The following is a 6,828-nucleotide window of genomic DNA, read 5'->3' on the forward strand; positions in this document are numbered from 1 at the left end:
TCCTACTAAGAATAGAAATTTATATATATTCTATTTATAACAGCCCTCAGAAATTGTGGTAAAATATTAAAGTGAACTAAAATCTTGCAGTTCATTTTTTTCTTTTCAAAATTTCCCCATGTTTTCCTTACTGACATGTAGTATGAATTAAGAAACTTTAGAGTGATTCATACACAGGTAATATAATTGTTTTTGAACTGATTCTACTCAAATTTTCAAAAAAATCCCAATTTTTTCTTAAGCAGGTAGAAAATGTTATAGACAATTATGAAGAATGGTGTATGGAGAAGAGGCATGTTTTAATAGAATTTGTCTTTCAGTCTTGAATGTGGTACTTTTTACTATAGATAGAAAATGTTCAGTATTTTGGACGTGAGGAGGTATGTCTGTCTTTCTCAACAGATTTTAAGATCCTCCAGCCTTAAATCTCACAGTTATAGTGAGGCTGATGAAAAATATTTTATAGGTCATGCATTCTAATATCTACCTTCTATAACATCCTCCAAGATGACCTTAGCATCCTTAGTGACATGGACCTTAGCACCTTCTTAAGTAGGCCAATACGTTGCTAAGTGGTGCTGATTACTAAAACCATCTTCTTATAAGGGACTTAATGCTACTTTACTAAAACTTTTACTTATTATTCTGTCAACCTTTAAAGTAGTGAACATCAAATGGGGAATATATTCACCTCAGTGCAGTGGCTCTCTATCAGGCAATTTTGCCTCCTAGGGGACATTCAGCAATGTTTGGAGACATTTTTCGTTTCCACAACTGGGGAATGGGTACTATTGGCATCTGATGGCTAAAAGCCAGGGATGCTTCTAAAGATCTTACAAAGATCTTTTCTAAAGATCTTAGTAGGACAGTCTCCCACAGAAAATAATTGTCCAGCCCAAAATGTTAATACTGCTGAGGTTTGAGAAACTCTAACATAATAGAATCACCTTGGGGTCTTTTCTTCCTAACTGCATACTCCTATACTACTGCCAAAAGATTCTTACAGAAACCATTGATAATGATGGAAATGTATGATATCCCTCAAGTGTAATGGACATAAAAAATGTTGAAGATGGCAGCTCTAAACCACACAGAATCTAACTTTAACAGTGAAAATGATGGCCTTTGTTATGTTGAAAATTGCTTAAGTACTAAAAGCAGGTAAAACTAATCTATGGTTATTAAAATCAGTAAGTGGTTATCCTTGAGGGCAGGTACTTATTAGAAGGGAGTATAAGGAGGGTTACTAGGATACTAATGTGTTGTTGCTTGATCTGAGTAATGGTTGCATATGTGTGTCCAGTTTGGGAAAATTCATATTGTTATATACTTACATGTGCACTTTTCCTATAGATTTACTATACTTTAATAAGTTTTAAAATGCCTACGAATGCCATGAGGAAAAATAGATAAATATACAAATGCCAATTATTCTGCAGAACCTTTTGAAGAAATTTTAAATTGCAGATTTATAGCTAATAAAAGACTGCAGCTATTGTTAATAAATTACTGTAGATGTGTAGTTAACAAAATGAAGTCTGTTAACTCACTCTAAAAATGATTTTTTTAGTTGAGAGCTCAAATATTTGAGTAAATAAAAAATTCAAAATGCTTTTAGATCTGAAGCCCTTCTTTAATTACAATCAAGCCATCAATCTTGATTCTATGGTTGTCTATCATCAACGAAAGCAAGCAACATTTGGTAATCTCTCCCCAAAAATAATTTTAGCGCTGACATGTGTTGTATTTCTTAGGACATTAGCTGATCATTATTTATTACTAATTAAATGATTAAGGTACTTGGTGTCCCAAGAACCAGATGAGCAGCAAGGGAAAGTCAGCATAGGATTTAAAATTTATCACTCAGAGATTTGATACTGAAATTTAAGTTTGGGAAACAACTGCAGCTACTAACCACATATGCATCAATGTGAGGACTTGCCAAATGAAGGGTCTACAGAATAATAGTTACTATTTCTCTCTCCATTAAAAATGTGCAGCAATAAACATCAAACTTGATATCTGGAAGGGACTAGATACTGAGAGTAAGTTCAAAATATATTTTAGTAAGTTCACAGATGGTAGATTTATATTTATTAACAGATATGTTTAGTCTCTAAATAAGACACATAGAAGAAACCTACTCAACGCTCCCTTCAGTCATTGAAACATGTATCTTAACTAAAGTCAGATAAACCATTGTTTCACTGAATGTACATAAAAAAAATTACCACAAAAGTGCAGCACATTTCCTTTGGTTTTATGAATATCAATTTAAATCATTTCCTATAACTGTGTATATACAAGAATATCTTAAATGAATTATGAACTAGTTGTAAACTAACTTTTTTTTTTCCCTTTTCTAGCCATGAATGGATCCCCAACTCAAAGGAGCTTTTTGTGCATCTACATTAGTACTTTTCCATACATTTTCCGTAACTAATGGTCAATCAAAATATTGAACCATGCAACTACCCAGTAAATTTAATGGAATGAATTATTTCTGCAGATAACAATTTCTCCAGCCACTAATGAGGCTTTTCTATCACATTTTTCAATAGCATTCAATAGTATTCAATAGTAAAATCTGCTTGTTTAAACATCAATTCCAGACACTGTAGAACATAATACACTGTTTTTTCAGTTAGGGTACTTCCTAGACACTGAACTAATTTGTTGGGGTAGAGATTTTACAAGTTATTCCATTACAAATTTTAAAGTAAATACTGCTTTTTAACCAAAAAGAAGGCAAAACTATTGAATTTTTTTTAAGTTAACTATATTGTATATACAGCATGTTTGCTTTTCTCACATTAAACTCTGTGACTAAAAGAGATGCTCTATTACATGCTATTTATACCTTTTAGAGACATAACTAAATTGAAGGTGATGGTTAATTTCATTTACCAGGGAAGTAGGATAATATCTTTTAAAATAACTAAATCCACTAAATTACACATTATACTACTGTGATTCTAAGAACATATCAGTGGTTTGGCTTGGCAAATCTGTTCTTTCAAAGCATATCATCCTCAAATGAGTCTATCCAATTCCTTAGAAATATGTAATACTATTTTGTAGGAGTGGGTAGAAGGAAGGCGGGCTTTTTAATAGAAGTATACAACATGTAATACTGAATTGTTGCATTAAGGCTTTGGGAATAAAAAGAGCAAGAACAAATACTTGATACCTGTATCCTATTTGGGAGAAAAAGATTTTATAGTATTTAATGGACTTATAAGTTGGTTGATTAATTGCGTTCTAATGACTTTGCCACATGAACAAAAATATTTTCCAAATACATTAGTAAATAAGAATGAAATTTCTTAATTTCAACCCCTATGGTTAAAGTTGAAATTGGTGAAAATTAAAATGAGATAAATGCTTTTAACATTCTTATATAAATATTCAAATAGACCTTGAAATGAAGCTAAGATCTTTATGTTATTATCTTAATACATTTACTAAAATGTTAAGCTCTATAATTGGATTAATACAATTTCACTTTTATCAATATTTTGTGATAGAAAATGTTAATATTCTTCATGAACTATACAGTCCTTACATTTTTTTCCCTTGGTGTAGGAACAACAGCATAGTTTCTCCCCTGCTAACTACACATGTAACAAAATTATGCCACATTATCTACCCATTACATTTGATATAAATGGAAGATTTTAGTAGCCTGATAGAAAATTGCTGCCATAACTGTTTGAAAATTAGAACAAGTGTGATTTTCTCAAAATGTTCTTAAGTAAAAATAACAATGTCCAAATTTGGGAACAGTTAAAAAATTAATACTTCAGTGACTCACTTGATCCATGCATAATGAATGGGTTTTGAACAGGGTGCTCATTATACTTAACAAACTTAGATGTATGTATTCCTTTTCCAATGTATGGTTAAGATCAATAGAAATAGTAGTGATTTTTTTTCCCTCTCACAAGTTTCAGACAGCTTATCTTTGAAAATTACAAAGATATTATCAGGTGAGAAATACCTGTTTATCTAATTTATGCTCCAGTATCTTTTGCTTTAGATATCAAATAAAATGGAGACTTGTAATTACATGCAAGATAATTTACATGTCTAAATAAAATATGTGAAGGGACGCATGGGTGGCTCAGTCATTTAAGCGTCTGCCTTTGGCTCAGGTCATGATCCCAAGGTCCTGGGATCGAGCCCCTTGTCAGGCTCCCTGCTCAGCAGGGGAGTCTTCTTCTCCCACTCCCTCTCCCTCTGCCCCGGCTCCTGTGTATGTATATATATATATATATATATATGAAGTATTCATGTGGTCTTTGTGGAAGTCCTAGTAGGAAACATATTTTTAGCCTAGCTGTATATTTTCATGAGGAAGTTATATGTTAACTACCAAGCGCCATTCTAATATTTTTAAAAATACCTGATGTAGACTACTAAAGACAACACTGTAACATAGACAGACCCCTGGCTGATGCAGGTTTCTGCTTTACATGATACATGTAAATTACATGCAATTTACAAATTACAAACCTAGTCTTCCCAGTTCCATAACTCATTGTTTCAAATGTGATTCCATGAATCATTCTTCAGCCCCTTGTAGTGAATAGTGCTTTAACTGTAATACGTTTTCTTAACACAAACAGTACAAAAGGAAAAAAGTAAGCCTTAAAATCTTTATCTCACAACCCAATTTATATGGCCCAAATAAAAAGCCATTCTTACTTCTTTCCATTATTGTAATCTACAGAGATGACATGTAGACATAATTCTTTTGAAAGTGAATAATATGCTGTGAAAAGACTTCTCAACAAGGTACCTCTCCCCCACCACACATCATTATTACATTTATTGGATTTCCATAGTATTGTTTATTCAATAAAAATATATTTCATGCTCATCCTAGAATAAATAAAATAAAGAAAGAAATAAATAATAAATAGAATAGTAAATACTAATATTTTTGAAAGTAAAGATTCTAAGAAATAATTATGTCTGTCTTAATGAAACCTTTAACATTTAGTGACAAATAACACATAGTTCTTTTGCATCTACAAAGGAACACTGGAACTGTTATATAACATAATTACATGATAACCAGGAAGTCTTGGTAATCTTGAATCGGTCTCTTATAGATGAGATATTGTTAAGTCTAGGGTCTTTATGTTTGGTTTCCCCTCCCATTATGTTAAAATAATTACATTATTAAAGTTTATGTTCCAGAGATCCTTTACATTAAGAGATAGCCTTTGCGATATGCTTTGATTCAGTACCTGGTATGCTAACAAAATCAACATCTTACAATCCTAGCTCCTACGTGCCAAGATTTAACAAAACAGACCAATTTCTTAAAATGGGAGAATATATAAGCTTTTTGAGATGGTTTCCTAAAGGGTTCTGATGAGCCAGTCATCAGGGTATGATGGGTAGGTGGTGCTGGGATCTAGGATGACGAGGTTTTGGGCTCAAATGGATGGTGACTAGGACATAACATTATAGGTTAAAGGAGATAGTTTCAGTATGGCCAATTGGTCTAGATTTTAAAATGAAGCAGAGTTCCCTTTGGAATATTTACTTGGACAATGCTTAGAACAAAGGCATAGCAACTGGAACAAGGCATATGAAAACATTTTCAGCTTCAGATATCTTGTACTAGAGCCTTGACCCTACAAATTATACAAGTTCTTCTATGAGGCCTCCAGATTCCAATTAACAATATCCAGTCTTATTCTAGGATCCAAGATTCTAAGATACCTTTCTTTCTTTTTTTTAAAGATTTTATTTATTTATCTGACAGAGAGAGACACAGTGAGAGAGAGAACACAAGCAGGGGGAGTGAGAGGAGGAGGCTTCCCAGTAAGTAGGGAGCCTGATGCAGGGCTTGATGCCAGGACCCTGGGATCATGACTTGAGCCAAAGTAGAGCCTAAGGCAGAGGCTTAACAACTGAGCCACCCAGGTGCAGAGACCTTTCTTAAGCAGTATAAAATTTACAAAGCTAATTCTTTTGGAACGACAGAATGGGGCTGAACAAAGCTGGGAAGTTTCTCTAATCAAGTGATATAATATAATCAAGGTTCTAGTTTAGTTCTGCATTTTCTCTAAGTCTTTTCTTAGTCTTAAACTTACTGAACAGAATTCCAAGTCTAGCCAGTTTTTTTCTTGGTTCTCACTAGGGGAAATAGGAAGATCTGAATAAGTGGATTCTTCTGTTCCTCTACCTTCACAGGAAGTGATTAATTTTTTTCCTGGAAGTAGGCATATTTAAGAATCGTGCTATATTTTTCTTCAAAACTTTTTTTTTTAAAAAGCGGTCAGGGATTTACTTCACATTAAAGCCATTGGGAGAAGGGGATCTTCAGATTAAGCCAATCGGGTGCGGGTGGGTGAAGGGAACAATGAAGAATATAAATGAGTCAAAATTGGCCAAAAAGTGATTGTTGAAGCTGGGTGATAGTTATATGGGGCTTCATTATATTTGTATGATTAAAATTTTTCTGCAATAGATGTTATCTATCATCTATATTTGATATATATATCATATATACCACACATATCTTTAAGGTCAGTTCAAGGTCCAAACTGGTAGTTGTCCTGTATGAGACATGGGTTGAATTTGAGAGCCCTACCCGAGTAACAATTCAAATAATTTCCTCTCCATTGTGGTATAGGCCATTTAGAAGTGACAACCAGACAAATCCATCTCCACATAATGACTGTGAACTGTTCAGGAAAAACAATTTTTTAGTAATTACCAAATTATTTCTCCTTATTTCATCACTTTGACCTGCTGGTAAAAATCTGTATTTTTTGACAATCTTCTTTTGTTTGTAACATGGATTGAATT

Source organism: Mustela nigripes, chromosome X, assembly GCF_022355385.1.
Source record: "Mustela nigripes isolate SB6536 chromosome X, MUSNIG.SB6536, whole genome shotgun sequence".
Taxonomy (NCBI): domain Eukaryota; kingdom Metazoa; phylum Chordata; class Mammalia; order Carnivora; family Mustelidae; genus Mustela; species Mustela nigripes.